Source organism: Pituophis catenifer, unplaced genomic scaffold, assembly GCF_029215685.1.
Source record: "Pituophis catenifer annectens isolate HBS135680 unplaced genomic scaffold, rPitCat1.0.hap2 SCAF_13, whole genome shotgun sequence".
Classification (NCBI taxonomy): Eukaryota; Metazoa; Chordata; class Lepidosauria; order Squamata; family Colubridae; genus Pituophis; species Pituophis catenifer.
Window position 1 is genome coordinate 6,919,818 of NW_027256893.1, and position 12,000 is coordinate 6,931,817.

Genomic DNA, 12,000 nt, shown 5'->3' on the forward strand with positions numbered 1-12,000 from the left:
ACCTTGTAAATGATGATCCACATGGCCCTGGGATGCTGCAACTGTCATGAATGCATGCTGGTTTCCAAGTGCCCAAATTTTGATCATGTGACTGCAGGATAATGTGGTGATCATAAGTGTGAGAAGAGTCCCCAAGAGATTGGACAGCCATTTGTCTGAAACGATATAGGGTTTCCTGCCTAAGCAGAGGGTTGGACGTGAAGACCTCCAAGGTCACGTCCAACTCTTCTCTTCTCTTCTCTTCTCTTCTCTTCTCTTCTCTTCTCTTCTCTTCTCTTCTCTTCTCTTCTCTTCTCTTCTCTTCTCTTCTCTTCTCTTCTCTTCTCTTCCCTTCCCTTCCCTTCCCTTCCCTTCCCTTCCCTTCCCTTCCCTTCCCTTCCCTTCCCTTCCCTTCCCTATCCTATCCTATCCTATCCTATCCTATCCTCTCCTCTCCTCTCCTATCCTATCCTATCCTATCCTATCCTATCCTATCCTATCCTATCCTATCCTATCCTATCCTTCATTTCAGCACTGTCATAACCTCAAACCATCAGTGAATAAATGGTTCAGGACTATATGTGGACTATTATCTCTTTCTTTCTTTCTTTGTTTTAATTAATAAAAGACAGAGAGGAAAGCTTCAAGTTTTGAAGAAGAACAATTACTAATTTTACTGATGGACTTTTTAGTTGCTGGATCAGAGACAACGGTTGGAACACTTTGGTGGGCATTGCTGTATTTGGTAGCCTTTCCAGAGGTCCAAGGTACGGAAATAGCAAATGACGAAGGTCTTCTATTAACCATGCAAAATCAGGATGGGTCTTGAAGGTGTGATTCCAGATCTTTCTAAAAGCTTCATTTGGATTTCGACAGATTCATCCCTTCTGTTATGTTTAGAACTATAACATAGTTATAGTAATGGTTCTGACCAGTTCTGGAGAACTGGTAGTGCAAATTCTGAGTAGTTCGGAGAACCGGTAGTAAAAATTCTGACTGGCCCCACCCCCGTCTCTTCTCTGCCTCCCGAGTCCCAGCTGATCAGGAGGAAATGGGGATTTTACAGTAACCTTCCCTTGGAGTGGGGTGGGAATGGAGATTGTACAGTATCCTTTCCCTGCCATGCCCACCAAGTCAGGCCACGTCCACCAAGCCATGCCCACAGAACTGGTAGTAAAAAATTTTGAAACCCACCACTGTATTAGACCTAGAAGAATTCCCAGATAGAGAGGCATTGCTCTCCCGCAATTCAAGGAGAGCACCAAGTTGAGAAGGACACAAAACATGGGGTTTCAGTGTGAAGTTTTCAAAAATGTATGTAGGAGATGACATGGCTGAGCCTGAAGGAGGAGTCAAGAGCATCATCAGTCTCGAGTCCCTTCGTGCCCACAAGAGATCTAAGACCTGCCCACTTTGAATTCTGTTGACTCTTATCTCTCTCCAATTTGCTTTGACCAGAAGAGTAGAAGACCTCCAAGGTCTCTTCCAACTCTATTGTGATTGATTGATTGATTGATCTTGCACATCTCATTTGGCTGGATATCCTCCCCTTCTTATAATCCAGTGAATTAGGGAGCTGTCTTCCAGATACTCTTCTGAATGTTATCTAATTGTTTTCCCTTTAACAATACTTCAGTACTTCTTCCCAGGGAACATTGGCTATATAATTGTGTTGAAGTCTCCTTGCTTACCCTCCTTAGTAACGAATAACTTAGTAACTAATTTATTTGCACTGCAGAGAAATGCCAGAAGGAAATAGATGCTTTTCTGGGAGGTAATTCAAACCTGCAATATGAAGATCGAGAAAAGCTGCCCTACACAAATGCCGTCATTCATGAAATCCAGCGCTGTACAACTATTGTTCCTCTCGGAGTAGCTCACGCACCCATCCATAATGCACAACTTTGGGGCTATCAAATTCCCAAGGTAAACCTGGGAGGCTAAACTGTACAATGAAGGCTAATGGAACTAGACATATTTAGCCAGACGAAGAGAAGGATTAGGGGAGAGATGACATCATATCAATCTTCCAATAATTAAAGGGCTGTCAGAGAAAAGAAGGGGTCAATTTATTCTCCAAAGCACCTGGGTGAAAACTCATCACAGGGAGTGCCAAACTGGAAATAAGGGGGAATTTCCTGAAAGTGAATTTATTTATTTAATTTATTTATTCATTTGTCAATCATATATAAGATAACAGATATATGTATAAATATGATTATGAATACAGGATAAGAATACGAATAAATGGGGACAGTAGGACAGGGACGGTAGGCACTTATGCATGCCCCTTACAAACCTCTTAGTAATGGGGTGAGGTCAACTTTAGAGAGTCTAAGGTTTTAGTTTTGGGGATTTGGGGAAGAAACCACAGAGTTAGGTAGTGCATTCCAGGCATTGACCACTCTGTTGATGAAGTCGTATTTTCTGCAATCGAGTTTGGAGCGGTTTACCTTAAGTTTTTATCTATTCTGTGCTTGTGTATTGTTGTGATTGAAGCTGAAGGTAGGACATTGTAGCAGATAATTTTATGTACTATGCTTAGGTCAGACTGAAGGCGGCGTAGTTCTAAGTAGTCTAAGACCAAAATTTCAGGTCTGGTGGCATAAGGTATTTTATTGCGGGTAGAGGAATGGAGGACTCTTCTCGTGAAATATGGACTCTCTCAATTGTATTAATGTCCAATATGCGGTGTGTGTTCCAGACACATGAGCTGTATTCGAGAATTGGTCTTGTTAGGTTCAGCTTGTAGCTTACTCCTAACTTGTTGGTCAGGCAATATATCTGTTTCTTTAAGAAACAACTGAGCCACATAATCAGGGTTTGCTGAACCCTGTAATTAGGCTACAGTGCATACATAAGCAGCGCAGAGAAGCGTTCTTTGTTTCCTGATTGTTCCTGTTCCTGTTGCTTCCTGCGTCTTTCTGCTGATTCGTGTTAGACTGGATTGTTATATGGTACTGTATACCGAGAGTTACTAAAGTCTGTTTGCTTTGGTAAGGGAAGATACTTACTGGACTGATATTACTGGTTATGACCTTGGACTGTTTTACCTACACCGAGACTGCTTATTATCTTGTATATAAAGTATTTTTCTCACACGAGCTGCACGTTTATCTCCTTCCCTGTGTGTTTCTGCTCTGCTCGTTGCACAAGCAACAAATACTTTTTACACACACCCTAACAGGTCTAGCAAATGTTTTGTATGCTCTAGTTAGTAGTATAATATTTCCAGAGAAGAAGCTATGCAAGATTAGGTTAATAACCCTTAATGCCTTCTTGGCAATGTAGTTACAGTGGGCTCTGGCACTTAGATCATTAGAGATGAGCACTCCAAGGACCATTACAGAGTGAAGGTCGTGTCCATCCAGCTTGTATTTTATATTCTGGAGTTTTTTTTGCCAATGTGTAGGACAGAGCATTTTTTGGTTGAGATTTGAAGTTGACACTTATTTGACCATTCTGACACGTAGTCAAGGTCTTTTTGAAGGGTAGTAGCATTGTCGGTAGTGTTGAATAGTTTTACATCATCAGCGAAGAGCACACAGTTGCTTTTAATATGATCGTAAAGGTCATTTATGTAAAGTATAATGATGTTAGTCCTAAAGTGCTACCTTGGGGAACGCCACTGTTAACAGGTACAAGATTTGATAGAGCGCTTCCTATTTTGACCACTTGTTGCCTGTTTGACAGGAAGGCAGCTATCCATTTATGCAGGAGTCCAGAAATGCCATAAGATTTTAGTTTTAGAAGTAGTTTGTCGTGTAGCACTGAATCAAAGGCTTTACAGAAGTCTATGTAAATTGAGTCTATTGCTTTGCCCAAATCGAGATGTGTAGCCCATATATTTTTGCAGTATAGTGGTTGCAGATTATAGGATATTTTTTTTCTGAAACCAAATTGTTTGTTGGAGAGTAGGTTGTTTGTCTCTAGGTGGAGGGTAAGGGATTGGTTAATGATTGCTTCCATGGCTTTGCAGCAGTGGTGAAATCTAAAATTTGTTACTACCGGTTCTGTGGGTGTGGCTTGGTGGTGGTGGTGGATAATGTGACTGGTTCGGTGAAGAGGTTGTAAAAAAAATGCTTTTAAAAGTTTCTGACGATCCAAGCTGAGTTGCCTGATTGGCAGAGAAAAATAAAAAATATTTACAAAAAAAAAATACTTTTAAAAGCCTCTGGCGATCAGGCAACTCAGCTGGGATCGTCAGAGGCTTTTAAAAGTATTTTTTTTTGTAAATATTTTTTATTTTTTTCCCCAAACATAAGCATAAAATATAACTTTTAAGAACAAAGCCTCGATTCGGTCATAGATGGTTACCACGCTTACATTCCTTTAACAAGCTCCATTCAATTTCCCATTACATCTTTTGCGGATAGAAATTCAAAACATAAAAAAACAAATTTTAACATAAAGTCTAGCATCTCCACCTAAACAAATCCATTATATCAATACAATTTTAATTTCAAACTAACTTTCGCTCATTTTTATATCTATATGTCAATCCTGATTTTATCTTGTTCTTCTTCACCTTGTATCTTTTACCATCAGTGTCAAAATAATTTTTAACAATATTCTAACCTCTTATTCCAATTATTTACCTTACAATTTTATCACCATAAATCTTAATTTCAAATTCAATACAACTCCATTTTTATTACACTTTCTAAAACAAAATTCTATCTAATACTTAAAAGCATTTTTTTAAACAACCTCTTCAGCCGAAGAGGTTGTAGAAAAAAATGTTTTTAAAAGAAAAAAAGCGTCTACCAATCAGGCAACTCAGCTGGGATTGTCAGAGTCTTTTAAAAGAAAAAAAGCTTCTGACGATCAAGCAACTCAGTTGGGATCATCAGAGGCTTTTAAAAGCATTTTTTTATAACCTCTTCAAGAAGTTGTAGAAAAAATGCTTTTAAAAGCCTCGGACAATCCCAGCTGAGCTGCGCGATCATCAGAGGCTTTTTTTTTTTTAACTTTTAAAAGCATTTTTTCTGCTGAAGAGGTTGTAGAAAAAAATGCTTTTAAAAATTAAAAATTAAATTAAAATTAAAAAATTAAAATTAAATTAAATAAAAAAAAATTAAAAAAAAGCTACCAGGGGACACAGCATAAAGAGATTGGTCTGTAATTTTCAACTATAGAGCCTTGGTAGTACAGGGGTTTAAGGCACCCTGTTATTAAGCTTAAGATGTCTTCCTTCCTACAATGTTTATTCCTTGAAGAGATTCTGCTGTAGAGAACAGAGTTTTTCTGAACATAAAATACTAATTCCTCAAATTAGCATGTAAGGAACATCCAGTCAAAAACTAGCAATCTGAAACTTTGAACTCTGAGGCTGCTAGATGCAAAGTGTTTCTATGAAATAATAAAAGACTGCAACGGAGGCTAAATGTGGAGCAGGGAAAAAGCATGCAAATTTGGCTTACAAGCAGTATTGCACAACCAGGCTTTGCAAATCATAGGCTTGCTTCTTGTAGCCTGGGAGAGGAACAGGCAGAACTGGAGGGTGGAGTTAAATATGTCATCAGTTTAGAGTGTTTGCATTGCCACAAACAATCCAAGTTGAGCCCCTCTTGAAATCCATTGATTCTTATCTAGCGCCAATTTAATGCTAACCATTAGTTGAATAGATTCTGTCAGGTTCCAAACAGAAGGAAATAAAAGGAGACAAACCTGGATGGCTGCTACCTTAGTTTAATCACTTCTTGGCACTCGCTGACAATCACAGATGAAAATCTTTTTAGGGCTATTGCCCTGTGCTTCCCACCACCATTTATCCATTAGTTATCACCACCCAACCAATCACGTGTGCTGCTCCCTCCCATGTGATCCGGAAGGTGGCTTATGTTTAATTCTTGAGTATTTACAACCAGCATCCAAATAATTAATCCACTTGAGTATTTGCAACCAGCGTCTAAACAGTTAATCCCCTTGTTATTTCCGGCTGGCCAAGATAATGTCATCCCTCAGCTATTCCCTCCCATCAATCCTGTCAGTTCCTGGGAGGCTCGACGAAGCAGATACTGGGCTGAAACGAGGTTTGTGCATTCCTCCCACCACGAATGGCAGCTCCATGCCGACAGCACACTGGAGCTGACAGAGTCTTGTGTTTAAGTTACTTTCTCTTTTTTTTCTTTTTTAAGTTTTTTATTTTTTATAAAAGTGTCAAATCAATGTGTGAGCAGTGGGGCACCTGAGTGCCATACATTCCAATACAAACAAAACTGATCAAATTGAACATTATTATTACATTCAATCGATTTATGTAATTCCCATAACAATACACACCTATATTAGCTTACAGTCTATCATTATTCAATTATTTTAGCTTTTTCTCATTACTTTCATTTTATCAAATAAAAATATAATACATTAATATTACCTTTATTTCTATCACTTATTCTAGCTTTTAATCATATCACCCTATATTAAAAAACTTTTTCTTTCTTTCCTGTCTAACTTCTACCGTGTTTCCCTGAAAACAAGACTCTGTCTTATATTTTTTGGAATCCTGAAATAAGTGCTTGGCCTTATTGCCATGTGCTCAAAAGCTCAATTGTGCTTATTATCAGGGGATGTCCTATTTTGGGGGAAACAGGGTAACAAAAAGAGGGGGGAAAAGTATATATATATATAGAGAGGGAAAGACAATTCAAAACAACAACCGAGAAAAGGAATCATCCAGCCATCATCTCTTGCCTGCTTATACTTTAATTGCTAAGCTTTAAAAGAAAGAGGGGAAAAAGGAAAAACAAGTCGAAAACAACAATGAAGGGAAAAAAAAAGAAATTTTCTACCCGTCATCTCTTGCCCGCTTCAATACTTCAATTGCTATGTTTTTTTTTTTTGATTTGCCTCCCCCATTCCTCTCTTAAATCTTCATCTATACCTATTTCTTGGATGTCCAACCTAAGTATTTCTGCCACCTGTATCTTCTTCCACTGCCTATTTTCTAAAGTTTTTACCGAGGCCCCTGACTCTTTTTCAAGCATATCTTCCAACTTCCTTAATATGTTTTCCCCCTAGTTTAATTCATCAATCATTGTTATTTTTGTTATAATCTCCTCCTTGTCTTCTTCCTTTTTTATTTCTTATTTTGACTCCTCCCTTTCCTGGGCGTCTTGGTCTGTAATCATCATCCCTTGTATAGTGTTTTCCATTTTTTCCATGATATCCTTAAATCCTGTCCATAATGTCTTTTATATTTTGAAAAAGTAGATCCATCTCCTGGACAATTCCACTCATCTCTCCTTCTTCATTATCTTTTTTTAAAAAATTGATCTAACGGTCCAAAAATTATTTATTTAGTCTTTAAACTATCCTTCAAGGAGTACACTAGTCCCAATTCTTTATACCATATCTCATAAGTTAACAGTTCTATTCGGATAGTCCCAGAGGTTATCAAAAACCCCTTTATATCCTCTTTGCAAATTCAATTCTCTGCTATAGTATTCAAGTGACTCTTAAAGCACTTCCTTGTAGTTTCCTCTTTTGTCAGCAGGTGGCACTCTTCCTATAAATTTCAGTTTACTAATCCATTGTCATTTGGGTTATAGAGCAAATATAAAAGCAGAGTTTTATATATAGATAATTCCAATATTAAAATAATGCAAAACATGTGAAGCCACATCACAGATATGAGTCATAGTGGTGCAGTGGTTAGAATGAAGTATTGCAAGCTAACTCTGCTGACAGTCTGATTTTCAATCCTGACCGGCTCCAGGTTGACTCAGTTTAGCGCCGCTGGTGGCAAAGAACTGGAGGGCCTTGTTCCAGTGGGACTGCATCATGGACTGGAACTGGCTGACCATCTTAGCCTGCTGAGACTCTAGGCGCCGGTACCTGGCCTTGCACTCCCGCAGGTCTTCCCTCTGCTTGGAAAGCCTATGCTCGAAGTGCTTCTGCTCAGCCTCCTTCTTGGTCAGATCCAATTTGGACTGAGCCAGCTGTTTTCTCATGGTGGCTGCTTAGGTCGAACAACTGCTTCCTGTTGGGGCCCTAAGGAGCCCGGGCGGGCAGGCGAGGAGTAGCGACTAGAGGCTGGCAAGGCGGCCCTCGACTTGAATGACATCGAGTTGGCCACGCCCACCCAGTCACATGACCACCTTGCCACGCCCACCCGGCTGGTCATTAGGCAGATCGTATTAGTAGTTCGCAGGATTTGAAATTATGAATATAGTGGTCCCTGAGGTCCAAAAGGTTGGGGACCCCTGCCTTAGAGCAACCTTCTTGAAAAAAGGAGACTTGAACAGTGTCATTGAGCAAGAGATTACTGTACTCACAAAGAAATTATTTCAGCCAATCTCCAAAAATCTCAAAAGCACAATGCATTTTGATGTTAATCTTTCATTCATCCCTTGATACTTATAATCTCTTTTATGTATAGCTTGCATCTGCACAGACTGCTTCTCTTCCTCCCCCATCACTTCATCTAAAATTAGATCCTGTAGCAGTCTAACCACACAATAAATCTTCTGTAAATTGTTGGTGTAGTTTACAAAAACTTACGCCTTTTAATAAAATTTATTAATAAAATAATAAATTAGCTACCAGCTGCCTGCAATTACTGCGAGTTCAATTCTCACCAGGCTCAAGGTTGAGCCTTCCATCCTTCCGAGGTAGGTAAAATGAGGACCCAGTTTGTGGGGGCAATAAACTGACTTTGTATAAAATAGAACACCGCTCGGGGGGGAGGGGGGGCAAAAAGCCCTACTAAGCAGGTATATACAAAAGTATGAAGGCTATTGCTTAACACATTGTAAACCGCCCTGAGTCTCTGGAGAAGGCCGGCATATAAATCGAACTAATAAATAAATAAATAAAATAAAATGAAAGAAACAGTGTCACAGGACGCCTGATGTTTTCTCCTATAGACTAATAGGTCTCCCTTTCTACAATGTTCCTAGGAGAGATTCTGCTCTAGAGAATGGAGCTTTTCCAAACCTAAAATACTCATTCTCCAAATTAGCATTTAAGCAACATTCAGTCAAAAAATACTAATCAGAAACTTTGAACTCTGACACTTTTAAATGCCAAGCGTTTCTATGAAATATCGCAGGAATGCAATGCAGGCTAAATGTGGAAAAAGCAACTCAACATCACTCACTCCCACCCAGTCACATGGCACACACCCAGCCAAGCCTACCCAGGTTTTTTTATATGTATGTATGTATGTATGTATGTATGTATGTATGTGTGTATGTATATATATATATATATATTTGTTTTCTGAGGTTTTCGCGGGTGTTTGTATGTAGGTCTTTGGTTATTCGGGTTTTCTCCCGCGTAAAATTGGAGGTTTCTTGGCAACGTTTCAACGAAGTCTCATTCGTTATCTTCAGGCTGGTGTCTTCGGCTTCGTGCTTCTAGGAGCAATGTTCCTAGAATGTTCCTAGCATTGCTCCTAGAAGCACGAAGCCGAAGACACCAGCCTGAAGATGACGAATGAGACTTCGTCAAAACATTGCCAAGAAACCTCCAATTTTATGTGGGAGAAAACCCGAATAACCAACTGGTTCTGTGAAATCTCATTCACAAGTTTCTGGGCCTTTTTTCTGCTGACAAACTGCAACTCTGTGTTGCTCTCTGGGAGAGTTGCACAGAGTTGCAGTTTGTCAGCAGAAAAAAGGCCCAGAAACTTGTGAATGAGATTTCACAGAACCAGGGCTGTAGAACAACTTAGTTTACGTAGGTAAAACCTGGCTAGAAAGAATATGCATTTAAAAGCCTACGAAAAAGGAAAAAAGACATATATTGTCAGATGTAAATGCCTTATTCTCTAATGTGTAAATAATGTATATATGGAACATCAGGGGTTAACTTATTCTTTGGACTTTAATGTATTCATAATTTACCACTCCCATTCCTGGCTCCACCCCTTGTATATATAAGGAGCCATCCTCCCCATTTTCCTTGCTTCTATCTTGAATATTCTGCGAATATAGAATGCCTATTATGATTAAAGAGAAATATATTTAAATCTCTAACTTCTATTATCTTTATTGAGTCTGATCCTGAAAATATTGCAACAAGCTGGTAGCAGAGGATGGTTAATTGACTCAATAAGTAATTAAAAATGTCCAAGAAAGATAGGCCCAACACCAGGGCCTACAGCAAAGAAATAGAAACTGATCAAGAGATGATCAACGAATCCACCAATGCGATTTCGAGAGAATCCGAAGAATACACCACTGAAGAAGAAGAACTGATGAGTGAAAATAACGACCAGGAAGAAATTGAGATAGAAAATAACGAACTCAGGTCAGAGATATTAAAGATACTAAAAAGCCAAAAGAATGATGAAAGCCTCATCGCGGACCTCCAGGAGATGCTGAGGAACAGCGGAGCAGCGAGAGAGAAAAACGTCATTAAAGAAAAACCCAAAGATCAAAAAACTGTGAGTGAAATGACTACTGAGAAAATAGTTGTAAAAAAGAAAAGATGTGACCTCGCGCGAAATTTTGAATGGCAGCCATCTTGGTTTCAACGAACTTCAAAAGAGAGTGAAGCAGAGCCAATCAAAACGCTCAGTTCAAAATTTCTGGCGCGAAAAACGCTATCAGACGAAGAAAGTGAAAAAGAAGTCTCAAACTCTTCAGATGAACCAAAATCAGAAAGTGAAGACGATTTAACAAAGTCTCAAGTAAAGTCAGCAATGAAAACGCTTTTTGCTGCTTTTGGGCCAAGATTGAAAATTTCCAAGACATCAACGAAGAAGCAAGAAATCAAACCGACAACTCAAGACCTGCACGCTCCCATCCTGACTTCGAAAACGACGACACCCGAGCCCAGAGAGCCATGCCGATTCCGTCCTACACCGCAGACAGAATCGAGTGCCAGCGCACACAAGAGAAAGAGAAGAACCGTCGCCATCACCAAAGCCCCAAAAACCGAGCCAGAGACCGACTCATCTGAAGAGGAGCGGATCGAGAGAGCTGAAATGGAGAGAACCTTCCACAACGGCGCCAAAGAAGAAATGAGCAACGCGCATGTGCAAAACTACGTAGACGGCCCCGAAAGACTTGAACTGGCCAGAGAACCGCGCAGACTCGTTACAAGCATCCCAATGCCGTTCTGTAATTTCCTGCACTTGAGAGACCACGGACTGCCTCAGGTTGTAAGTAATGAACAAAATAATGTGGGGAACTTACCCAGTGACTTCCCAAAACTTAGAGTTGATGGCATTAATTTACAAGAGTGGTACCAACAGCTTCAGGTTATTTTCATGAAAGAAAATTTACTATTCTTTATAACTAGTCCTCCAAGAAGACCTTGGACTTTAAAAATAGATTGTTTACATCATAGAGCATTTTTCATAATAATTTCTAGCGTGTCTCCTGCAATGTATCATAGCATCAAACCAAACCTAACTGTATCAGAAATAATTCAATGCATGTTTAATCTATTTCACAGCGATAGCGTAGCCACAACCACAAGAATGTCTAAGGATTTCTTTTCTTCTAGAGTGAAACCAGGGGTTTCTATAAGTGAGCATTTGATAAATCTAAACAAAATAAGAGCTGAGCTGCAATTGAGGGGGGAAGTGATTTCAGATCAAACAATGAAAATCAATTCACTTGATCCATCATGGGATAACTTTATGTCACACTTAGATACCATTAATTTGGGATATTTATCAATAGAAAGTCTATCTAACAAATTGATAGCAGAAGACAATTCAAGAAAAAATCGTTCCAGTAACCAAACAGAACACAAATCTTTTAGGAAAGTAGTCTTTCAAGATAAATATAATGAGGCCTTTAGATGCCACAATTGTGGATCCAGGGAACACAGTAGAAGAGACTGTCCCAAAGTCCCAAGGGAGAGACATAGGCCAGAATATAGGAGCAAATACAATTACAACAAATCACACCACTAACAACAAAAGTATATTATCTTCATTTACAGAAGATAAGTTTGTGATAAAGGTAGCTAATCAAGAAAAGGTTCAAGTATTAGGCAGAGGAAATGTGACCTTGCCTGGTTTAGGGAAAATAGAGGGGGTATTATTAATCCCAGAAATAC

The 12,000-nt window shown here is 39.2% G+C and overlaps 1 protein-coding gene across 1 annotated transcript in view; it reads left to right on the forward strand.

The window, feature by feature from the left end:
• Positions 1-1,828: 1,828 nt before the first annotated feature.
• LOC139323593 (cytochrome P450 2J4-like) overlaps positions 1,829-12,000 on the forward strand; it is a 30,493-nt gene continuing 20,321 nt past the window's right edge. Inside the window, exon 1 of the mRNA XM_070953006.1 lies at positions 1,829-1,905. The gene's annotated coding sequence lies outside the window, so the exon portion shown is untranslated. The remainder of the gene's footprint in view (positions 1,906-12,000) is intronic.